At 36.5% G+C, this 12,684-nt stretch overlaps 1 non-coding gene across 1 annotated transcript; it reads right to left on the reverse strand.

Annotated features, from left to right (window-relative positions):
- Positions 1-378: 378 nt before the first annotated feature.
- Trnai-aau (transfer RNA isoleucine (anticodon AAU)) lies at positions 379-452 on the reverse strand. Its single transcript has one exon. It is a non-coding gene; the product is annotated as a tRNA-Ile (tRNA).
- Between the last annotated feature and the right edge of the window lie 12,232 nt (positions 453-12,684).

A 12,684-nucleotide genomic window follows, 5' to 3' on the forward strand; every position in this document is an offset into this window, starting at 1 on the left:
CTCCGAAACTAATCCAAATTTGCCTCATATAAATGCTTGAAACTTTTTTTACGCTCCTATAGGGCGTAAAAAGAGGGAGCGTTATTTCGAATTTAGAGCGTAAAAAGAGGGAGCGTTATTTGGAATTTTGAGCGTAAAAAGAGGGAGCGTAAAAGGAGGGAGCGTAAAAGGAGGGAGCGTAAAAAGAGGTTTTACAGTAGCAGTATTTGCTATTAATTACGTGTCTGTGAATATAAAGCAAATGAACCGTTGGTTTGAGAAACTGCATATGTGACATTTTTGACCAAAATGAGTTTTTTGAACATTCTGAATCCTCATACAAAAATACATATTCCAACAAAAAACGGACGGACTTTATATTTTGTTTTATAAAATAAATGGCTCCAGAGAGGATCGAACTCACGACCTTCGCGTTATTAGCACGACGCTCTAACCAACTGAGCTATGGAGCCAGTTGTGGTACTACGTCGACTAATAAAAATTGTTAAATCGAAAACCATAAACATGTCAAATTAATACTCCGCCAGAATTGCCTTGTTTAAAAATTCAAACAAAGCCCTACCAGATAAGATTAGGCCAGCAGCAATTTGTGTATGCGATAGTGAAACAACGCATGGCGATGACCAAGCCAAACAAACACAACCAGCATAGACGTACCCAAATAAAAATTCCCAAATCTCTTTCTCCCCATTTCAAAAACAAACGAATGGCTACGAAGAGGATACGAGACTTTGCTCTTTAAGTTGAATAAAGATATTCCATCAGAGGCAATTCTGCCTACATCGTCTATACTCGGTATGTCCCGCACCAGCTAACAAACGAACGTCCACGTGGTTGGCGACGACGACGTTGCTTTGCGTTGGGTTGGTTGTTTCGTAATTTTGGCACGTCTCCGGTGTGAAGAACCATTCACACAGAGGCCAAGCCAGGAGAACGTGCTCTCCGACCGTAAGCCACAGGAGAATTCCTTTCGGACTGCTGCTGCTGCTGTGACAGCACCGGAGGTGGAAGCAGAGAGGGAAACGGAAATGAGCAACACAGCTTCCTCCGCACTCCCGGTCTTTTCTTAACTCGAAGGCGCACCCGGTTCAGTCCTGACTTGAATGAAAGTCTTTGCAAAATTCTATCTTCTTTTTGTTAACGCAAGCAACAGTTGGGATCACCTCTTGAGGCCGCTCGATGCTGACGGGTGGGTGGGAACTGGGGAGAGCGTACATAAAGGGAATAAGCCAGCGTCAAATTTAAAGGGTGGTGAATGAAATGCTAAAAATATGTGATTTGACTGGTGTCGAAACAGACGCTTCCGAAAAAAAAATCGGATGTTGCCGTCTGAGCTAAAGTTGTTGATATGATAATTTAATCCGTCGCTTGCTTTTGTGCGGTAAGATGTTAGATGTTCGAGGGATGTTCAAGATTGCTTATCGTCTGACATGCACTACACAGTTTCATGCTTAGATAGATCTGCCGTTACACCCATTCCTGTCCTATGTACATAAGAATCCCGGCGAACATGAGACAAATATGCCCATGGCGGCAGCGAAGACCTTGAATGCAAAGTACTGCATAAACCTAGACATTTTTTAAATCGAACCAGATGAGGGCCATGGGCCTTTGAAAACAAACATGAATTGATCATCAGACAGTTTTATGCAATACCTCAATGGTCCGATTTAAAATTTCTTTACTTGTTAGAGTTATTCCATTCACTGCCGTCAGTTTTCAGATACGTATAGGCTGAAATACGTACTGCTCATAAACATAATTGTCCCATATTTGCTTGAAGTTATGTTTTTATGGACTGCGTATCTGTAACACAAGATGTTGAAAATAAATGGAATGTACGACGTCTGGTCGAAGAAGGTGCCCCTGTCTTTTCACTACCCTTTATTTATGACAAGTGAAGACTTTCACTCTTAGTGAAGACTCTTAGCACATTTTTATGCTCAAAAATCTGATTATTGGAGATCCTTTGGAAAGAAAATAATCATACATGAAACAGGAAGTAGTGGGCGAAATATAAAGAATAGAATAATAATAGAATAGAATAAGAAATAGGGGAACAGACGGCTTTGGCAGGTTTTGTTCTATTATTGTCAGGGGTTTTTTTTCGACCAAATTTTATGAAATTTGGCCACAATATTCTTTGATATGCAAAGAATGTTTAGGCCAAATTTGAGCATAATTAGTCATAAAAAACCCCTCTGACAATAATAGAACAAAACCTGCCAAAGCCGTCATTCCCCCTAATAAAAGAATATACTTTGATGCTCACACTAATACTATGTTAAAATTTGTATAATACATACACTAACGCGGTTAATGCTTGAACTGTCATTTAAGGTTTCGCTAAAAATTGATTTTTGCATTCATAAAATCAATTCTTATTTGCACCAATTATCCCTTTTTTCAGTGAATTTATATCACAGGTGACCATTTTAATACAATTAAACTAACCCCATTCAATTTGTAGTGGTTTGTACCATGAGAGCAAATAATTTAAAGATTTTACACTTACCCCTGGTATCAAACACTGCGGGGGAAGTAGATAATGTTCTGACCACGCAAATTTCTTCTTCCCTTCGGGGTTTATTCCGATAGCTGTGAATCTTAATATGTTTCTTCTTTGTTCTTTGTTTGTTTGATTTCAGTGGTGATTGGACTAATATACATAAGAAAAAGCCTGATTAATTCACCTATCGGTAATTATGCCTTTGACATGTTTGACATATAAAAACAAAAATGTATAGGAAAGATAAAAATAGCACTGATAGGTAATAATATTTTTATAATTCACATTCATTTATATTCATATTAAGTTTTGCCGTTGATTGCAATTTTGTTTGCGAACGAATTGGTTAAGGACAAGTGCTTAAAAATAGGTGATAGCTTTGCACGTGTTTTGCGCACATACACAACACGCACACACATACATCATCTCAATTCATTAATTAAACTAAATAAATTAGTTTATAACCCTGTAAGGCCCATTTGTCCCATAAAAAGTTGATCTTTGGGCGAACATACGGAATAGATTTTACGACAATGGAGTGACAAAAATTTCTTAGCATGGTCACTCCCAACGTCTGTTTAAACGCATTATATCATTTGCTTATGATGATATTCCTAAACTATATTCCCTACCAACCATCCAACTCCTTGACATCTATGAGGGCGTCGGTGAGTCGCTGGCCTCTCGTTAAGTAGATGTCATATCATCATTTCCTTCCCTTCCTTAGTAACAGAGAAGATGGGCGTGGCCGGCAATGGTAGCTTTCATGATTTATCATTTTTGACCCCCAATTGGGTTGCTATTAAATCCCAAATAGTAATCCATAAGCAGTTGGAGTAAGAAAGTTAAAGAAAATACATGACAGCTATCAGTATGCAATCTACGAAATACTCTGTTACAACGCAACGCAACGCAACATACGGAATAGATTTTACGTACATTTATTGTCCGAGGAGGCAAAACCAGCCCTCTACTAGCTCTTACGAGAATTCTTTGGAGACTTATTCCGTTAAGCTAAAGACATTATTCAACAAAAGATACTCAGAGCAATTATTGTTTTGATTTCAGTTATATGTAACTACTCATCACAATTGAAGGTCAAGGTAACTTGGGTTTTCCACTTACCCCATTCCACTAGGGTAAGTGGAAAAACAACTCCTAATTTTCAAATCTATTTCCATAAATTTCAAACGATCGAAATGGTATGAATTACCGCACAGTTGGTGCAAAATTGATTGTTTTTGATAGCCCATTTTGATTGAATTCATTAAGATCATTTAAACTGGTTTTACACTAATTGAAACATGCACAATTAATTTTTCTTTCTCCACTTCCCCCAGTGTATCTTATTCTTTGAGATTTTTTTTAAGGTTTCGCTATAGAAATTTTTGAAAGAAGGAGGATTCCAAAAGGAGTTTCCAAAAGCATTTTCATTTTAAAATTTTTTTTTTTGAAATGGTTCCTAAAGGAATTTCTGGAGGTTTTTCTAGATTTATTTGCGGAGGATTTATGAAGAAATTTATTATTTAGTATTTTTTGTATTATTAGTATGTATTACTTAGAGAAATTTAAGATGGAATTCCTGGATGACTAACCGAATTAATTCATGTGATTATTTTTTACGAAAAAAAAAAGAGCAATGGGTAATGTTTTAAACATAACCGCGAGAAGACCCCAACAAACAACGACAAGCTATAAATAAGCATCTAAGTTGAATTATTGTTTATTTGTGATCTTCATAACTGAATAAAATGGATGCTGAATAATTCGCTAAACAGATTTCATTTCAGCATTTGATCCGACTAATATTCGATTTGGCATATTTATTTGTTTACCACCTTTATTTGAGGTCGAACTAAAGTTTTAGTTTTATCGCATTTCAGCACATTGGGGAAGTTTATCAATGTGCTGATCAAATGATTTTCAAAATTCTCTGATCGACTATTATGTGATGCTCTAAAAGGGTGGTCGAATTCAGTTTGAATAGTAGATTAATAAGCAAGCATTAGACATCCTTCTTAACCTTTGTCCTTCTTTACCATTGGATTTTACCTTTACCGGATCTATCGCACAGTGGAAGAAAATATTATAGTTTATGCTTTTTTTTCGTTTGGAATAAAATCGCGATGGCTTGAATTGATGATACTTGGGTAGGGAAATAATAATTTATTTTCAAGACATTGTTGGATTGATTGTCTTTTTATATTCGTGGGGCAACACATAATTATATCATGATACATAATTAACTCCTGATCTTTAAAGCTGTTGGAGATTATAACGAACAAAATTGCTGGAGGAATGAAGAAAATTCATGCAGTCTTTTTAAAGATGTGCGGAAAGGAACACAAAAAAAATCGACCATATTGGATGTCTGTTACAGATTTCATATGTATTAGTTGTTTTATATATGTAAATAAATGTCGATATGTGAAGTTATTTACTGGCTGCATGTGTAGTATTAATGGCACAATCATATCGCAACGTATTATTCAGAGATTCCGAGCAAGGACGAACATAAATTCATTAAATTTTCATAAACCCCATCATTGGAGACGGATTTTATTTTATAGTTTGGACATTATTTGGATATATTTTTCCCAGTGTTCAATGGTTATGACTGGCTGAACAATGGTTAAATTAAAAATCTTGTACAGTTATTAACAAACTGTAGTTTGACAGATTGACTTGTTGAATAAGAGTCCAATTATGACTCATATTCAGCCATACGATTATTTATGTTATGCATTGAGTAAGCCATAACTTACAAATCCAGGATGACGCGGATGACAACGTTACCGACGGATGATCAGATATCAGCAGTTCGAGACCCGATTTAGGAAAGTTTTAAATGATTATATGCAAATAGCAATTGCTTCAACAATACGTTTATCGTTATTATTTTCGAAGAATTTACATATAGCTGAATTAAGGCTAAGTAAAATGCTTTTTAAAGGTTTAACGAGTCAGGAAATAAAGTTGTTTTTCAAAATGAGATGTTGTAGCTGTATAACTTCTCCAAAATTGTGTGAACAAAGCCTGAACAGAAGTTGCGATAAGAAATAGTACAAACATAATTCAACACAGTGCTGAATTGGATCATCACACTGATGTTAGTTGAACTAGTCAATGTTTGTTGGGGTAGGACTTGTATAAATGTAACGTATTTAGATTTAACTTTAGAATCTATGGGGTTTGATTATAGGTATTGATATTGGAAATGACAACTTCCATGCTGTGTAGAATTATTAACAATTTGTTTATTCAAAACTTTTGGAAATAAAACTAATTATTAAATACATAATCAGAATTGCTTTGTATCTAACTATTCAGCCCTAATTTACTTTAGCGAATGTAGGGCATTTCTAGATTTCTTATTGATGATAGTATTTAAAGTTTAAAATTTCAAAATGTGCTTTTTTATCGGAACTGTCTCGTTTTCCATCTCATTGAACATATATTTATCTTATCGCCAAACAAAGAAATACAGCACCAATTTCGTTGCTTCGTTTTTACTGGGGAATCAGAACTGTTATAGTACAACCCTGTTTGAATGTACGTGTAGTTTAGTACCAACCACAACTTAACATATGGTCAGTCATATGTCATGACTCGTTCCCATCCCGGGATGATGTGGATTATGAAACCAATCACTTTCCCTGGATGAACAGACCAAATATCTCTGGGCTAATTTTATTCTTCTTCATCCACCACCGCTGCCATCGCAGCCTCAGCCATCATCGGCCTTTAGCCGTGAACTCCGAGCGATGCGATAGGCGATTGCATCGATCGCAATCGACACCACTGCATCCGACCATCATCAAGCAAAAAATGACAAAAAAAACGTCCTCTTCTTTTATGCATACTCGCAGACCCACCGGCAGCTCTCCCAACGGCGACTTCATGCTGTGTACGTAAGCACGCAAAAGAACGAGAAAAATATGTGCAAGCAAAAAGCACGTCCCTACGCGCTGCTGTCTGTCACAAACTGAAATGACTAGCACACGGGGGGGCACAGCTTCTTTTATACACAAAGAAAATCTTCCGGTGGATCCGAAGGCACGTGGCAATGCATTCTGATGTCCGTGTTAGGAATGCACGAGATTGATTATATATGAAATTTTTATTGGCCTTGACAAGAATTGAAATTTTCAATAGCTTATCGTTAAAAATATTAAGTTTCAATGAAGTTGGCAAATTTCTGGAAAGTATCCGAGTCGATTGATATATAAATCTTAAATATCCATCGACAGATAAAGGCGCTAGTAACGTTCGAAATCTTCCCTCTCAGCGTTACGCTCTCGATTTCCAAAAATCTAAATGACACCCAGTATAGTAAAGAAAGACGTAAGTCCTACGTCAAAATGTATGGAGGACTTTCCGAACGAGCTTTTGGATAAATTCAAGAAATATCACCTAGATGAATACTGGAGAAATTTCCGAAGCCACTCCGAAGTGAATTCCTAAGGGATTCTTGAGAATATCGCTTATCACTCCTCATCTCTAACTTCTCACTGATGGATCGAATGCAATCCCGATATTTTTGAGTTTTTCTCATTTATAATGAAATCTTATTTCCAGATTCAAAGCAGTCTTTTATCTTACTAGTGTCTGGATTTTCAAAGGAATTTGTTAGAAGAATTCCTAAAAGGATTCCTTCAGATATTTCTGAAGGAATTTTTGCAGGAGTTTTTTTTTAAGTAATTTTCGAATGAATTCCTGTAGAAATCCAAAAATTTATATGAAAATTCCAATAGGTATTTGCTTTGAAATTCGACTTGAAATTTTGTCGTGGAATCCTATAATAATTCTTCAGGAATTTTTTTCAACAATTCCTTCAGAAATTCTTTAAGGAATTCTTTGGAAATTCCTTCGTCATAGTCTCGAAAACCAATAAAAGAGACGCTTTTTTGTAAAACTCAGACGTACCAAATCGTAAGCTCAGGAGAAACGTTCTGCTATAGTGGAGTTCTAGCAAATGTACGTTGCTTTCGTTGGTTTTAGCCCCTACGACGATGGACGGAAATACCTGCCGTGTCCCTATGAGGAATATCCAATTTATTTCCCGAATTCCAATTTTTTCAATTTGTTTTCGAAAATAGCTTTCAGCATATTCTCGAAAATTCCCTCCGAAATTCCTTCGAATTTTTTTTCTAGGAATTCATTTGAATTTTAGAATTTTACAAATTCTTTTAGAAATGCATTCGCATTTTTTTTGCAAATGCCATTGGAAATTTGTGTATAATTCCAGCAGAAAACCTTGCAAGAGAATTCCTTTTATTATTTCCTCTGAAAATTACTCTTTCAATTTTTTTAAAGGAATTGCATCAGCAAATGTTTCAGGATTTTGTCAAACATTTTCTTTTACTAATTTCTAAAGAAATCTCTTCCATAACTCTATAGGAAGAAATTCTGGGAAATTCTTTGAAATTTCACCTCATTCAGAAATTTATTCAGAACCTTCGGACATGCCTCCGTACCGTTAATTAGAAACTCCGGATATTTATCGGATATATGTTTAGAAATTCTCTCGGTAATCTCTTCAGAAACTTAATAGTAAAATCTATTTTCAATCATTTAGCTCCTCGTTCCTCGAAAAATCCATCTGCAAATACCTTTAATATTTCCGTTAAAAATCGTTCCGAAAATTCATTCAGGATAATAAATTTCAAGGAAAAATATCAACAAAATTTCCGTATTAATCCCTGCATGAGTTTTACTTAAAAAAGGAGTGCCGAAACAACTTATGGATGAATTAACGATGGTCTTTCCATAGGGTTTTTCCGAAAAAGTCCCTGGAAGAAACTGGGAGGAAATTCATGTCATGGAAAACAATTTTGAAGATATTTTTTTAAAAAATCCTCTACAAATTTCAGAATGAATTCTCGAAGAAATTTCCAAAGGAAAGCCTGAAAGATTTTCGGATAGATTTGGCAAAGGAATTCTTACATGAATTTACGATGGAATTTTAAATAGAATTTCCGGAGAAATACCGATTAGATTTCGCAAAGAAAATTCTAGAATTTCTTCTAAATTCTTTCGATAATAACTTCAAAAATAACTTCGGAAGTTTCTCCAGGATTAATCGAAATTCTAAGAATTTTTTTTTTCTCGGGAATTAGAAATGTTCGATTTGGTGGATCACGTGCCTCATCGTGCCCCAGTTTAACTCCACCAGTGTGTACGATAATGATAAAAACATATTAGAGTGGTCAAAATGTCACTAAGAGATTTCACAATCCTATTTTTTCCACAATTCCACCTTTTTTTAACAGAGTTCATTTGTATTTCCAAATGGAATCATGTTGCGATTCCGAACGGAATCATTCAGCGATATTGAATAGAATTAATCTGTGGCCCCCAATATCCGTTTGAATCCATTTGAAATTCTAAACGGAATTCCTCTGCGATTTCGAGCGTGCTTTTGTAGTTATGCACGCAGTCATTCAACGATTTCAAATGAAATCCTTCTGAAGCTTCCAGCGGAATCCTTCCTTGATTCCGATGGAATGATTCCGTGATTCTGAACTCCGCAATATGGAATGGAATTATTCTACAATTTCGATTCAAACCAGAACCTTTCTGCAATTTCGGACGAAGTCCAAACAAAATTCTTCTTCAATTCCAAATGGAATCTGTTGCGATTCCTTTCTGCGATTTCGCACGTACCGTTTTGACACAAATCCCGAACATGACTCATATTCTGAACATTGGCGTTTTAGCGCTCTTAGACTAATTCCATCGGTTTTCAGTTCTGAGGGTCAAGATTACAAATGAATTCAAGATCCAATGGAAAGAATTAGGTACATGAATAAATCCAAAATGGCCATATAAAAGCGTGCGTTTGGAATATGAGTTATGTTCTAAATTTGAGACAAAACGGAACGTCGAACGAAATCATTATTCTGTGCTTCAGACCGCATCGTGCTGTGCGGTTCTTTCTCTCTTTGCGGAAGGAAGTTTTTAATACTACCCGAAGCTATTTTAATTTCAACGGTGCTTCTTAGCGCTATTTGTACCCACTGATCCCGTTACGATCTTTGCAAGGACCCGTGCCTTCGTTTTACGTTGGACCCGTTTGCGGAAGTAAAATTCCGACAAGCGGTGGTAATCCTGCAGGGACACCGTTCTGGGAAAAAACCTCTTAGAAGGTCACGTCTCCACGCTCAGCAATGAGTATTAAAAAACAAGAGGAAGGGGAGTCTCTGAATTCTCCACTTCCTTCAAAGAAACAAGGTTTCAAGACCGTCCTGCCCAAGCGCGGAAAAAATAGAAGGAAGCTGGAGAATTCAGATATTCCTTCTAACTCTAATATCGGAAATAATTCTTCTCCAATCGAACTGAGCAATCAGTTCGATTTGATTAATGATGAAATTGAGCAAATCGAATCTACCTCTAGCCCAGGTGATTCGATTCATGCGAAAAAGCAAAGGATTCCGCCAATTGTGGTATCTGTTGCCGAGTTTTCTGGCTTCCGGAATGAGATTTTGAGTAACCTTCAGGGGATCAAGGTTTCATTTCAGATTGCTAGGAAGGGTGACTGCCGCGTTTTGCCGGGATCCTTTGACGATCGCAAACGTCTTCTTCACTATTTAACTGAGAAACGCCATAAATTCTTCACATACGACGACAAAACTGAGCGATTGTTCAAAGTCGTCTTGAAAGGTCTCCCCAGTGATGACAAATCACTGGATGAGATTAAAATTGAAATTTCTCAATTACTTGGATTTTCACCAGTCCAAGTAATTAAGATGAAAAAGAAATCCCATTCTGGTACTTCCCAGAGGGGCATTTCTCAAGAATTTTATTTACTTCATTTTAACAAAAGTGAACTAAATCATATGAAAAGTTTGGAAAAGGCCTGTATTATGTCCCATGTCCGTGTTACATGGGAACATTTCCGCAGGCCTGGGGGAAATTTCCAAAACCCTACCCAGTGCCGTAAGTGCCAAAAGTGGGGTCATGGAACCAAACATTGTCACATGGATGCTAAATGCATGATTTGTGGTGGAACCTCTCACGCCAAGGACGCATGTCCTGTGAGAGAAGATTCCAATAAATTTAAGTGCGCAAACTGTGGGGCAATCATAAATCCAATTTCTGGGAATGCCCTTCACGCAAAAAGTTTTGAATTCCCGTGCAAAATTGATGACGGAAATTCCAATCGGATCCCAGATTCGACGGGTAGAAATTTTTCAAACGCTCAAATTTCGAAACCGGTTACCGGTCGAGCAATTCATACCCACCACAATTCACAAACAAATTTTGCCGCTCGTCAACGGGTAGCAAGCACTTCAGTAAATTCCAATTTTTCCAATGTACCTACGTATGCAAACATCGCTGCTGGTAGACAAAATTTCTCTTCTCAAAATGAGGTTTATACCCATGTCCCAACGGAAAATAACGGTCATGTTGCCGCTTCAGGTAGCATGACTGCTTCCGATTTTGATTTTTTAACTGAACAATTGCATCACATGATTGATGCAATGTTCAAAGCAAATACCATTCCTGAAGCTGTTCAGGTTGGTATAAAGTACACACAAAAAATTGTTATCGGACTCCGTTTCAATGGATCCAAATAATTGTGTGAAAGTTCTAAATTGGAATGCCCGCTCTCTAAAGGGTAAGGAAGATGAATTATTCAACTTCCTTTCAGTTCATAATGTGCATATTGCCATTATAACTGAAACGTATTTAAAACCAGGACTCTCCATTAAAAGAGATCCAAACTATTTTATCTACAGAAATGATCGTCTTGACAGCGCCTGTGGTGGGGTCGCCATTGTCATTAATAGACGTATCAAACATAAATTATTTTCTTCGTTTGAAACCAAAGTTTTGAAACCTTGGGAGTTTCTGTTGAAACAAATTTTGGACAATTTTCCTTCATTGCAGCCTACTTGCCTTTTCAATGCAATGGACAGCAAAAGAATTTGTTGAAAGCTGATCTTCAAATTCTGACTCGCAACAAATCAAAATTCTTCGTAATTGGTGACTTCAATGCCAAACACCGTTCATGGAATAATGCTCAAAGCAATCCCAATGGTAAAATTTTATTTGAAGATTGTTCTGCGGGATATTATACTATTCAATATCCCAATGGACCAACTTGTTTTTCTTCCAATCGAAATCCTTCTACAATTGATTTAGTTTTAACGGATTCAAGTCAGCTGTGTGGCCAATTGGTAACTCATGCTGACTTTGACTCTGATCACCTTCCTGTGACATTTGAAATCTCACAAGAAGCCATTTATAATCCAATCAGCTCTAATTTTAATTATCATAGAGCTGATTGGGATTCTCTCAAAACGTATATCGATAGGAATTTTGATGTTGATATTCCTCTCGATACCAAAAGTGATATTGATAATGCTCTCGTATCTTTGACAAATTTAATTGTCGAAGCCAGAGGCATTGCAATTCCGAAATGTGAAGTTAAATTCAACTCCATTATTATTGACGACGATCTTCAGCTACTGATCCGTCTTAAAAATGTGAGAAGAAGGCAATACCAAAGAACTCGCGATCCCGCGTTGAAAGTTATTTGGCGAGATTTGCAAAATGAAATTAAACGTTTCGCTATTCTGAGAAATACCAACTTTGAGAATAATGTCTCCAAGTTGGATCCCAGTTCGAAACCCTTTTGGAAATTAACGAAAATTCTTAAAAAACCTCAAAAGCCAATTCCAGCGCTTAAAGAGGGAAATAAAATTTTATTAACAAATGGCGAAAAGGCTCAAAAACTTGCTCAGCAGTTCGAGAGTGCCCATAATTTTAGTCTAGGTCTCACTAGTCCAATTGAGGATCAGGTTACACGAAGTTTCGAAGACATTCTCAACCAAGATAATGTTTTTGACCCTTCGTTAGGAACTAATTTGGATGAAGTGAGATCTATTACTAGAAAATTTAAAAATATGAAAGCCCCGGGTGATGATGGTATTTTCTACATACTTATCAAAAAACTTCCTGAGAGCTCTTTATCCTTTTTGGTTAATTTATTTAACAAATGTTTTCAATTGGCATACTTCCCAGATAAATGGAAAAACGCCAAAGTTGTTCCAATTTTGAAGCCGGACAAAAATCCAGCTGAGGCTTCTAGTTATCGCCCAATCAGTTTGCTTTCTTCAATAAGCAAACTGTTTGAAAAGATTATTTTAAATAGAATGATGGTTCATATT

This window comes from Armigeres subalbatus, chromosome 3 (genome assembly GCF_024139115.2).
Source record: "Armigeres subalbatus isolate Guangzhou_Male chromosome 3, GZ_Asu_2, whole genome shotgun sequence".
Classification (NCBI taxonomy): Eukaryota; Metazoa; Arthropoda; class Insecta; order Diptera; family Culicidae; genus Armigeres; species Armigeres subalbatus.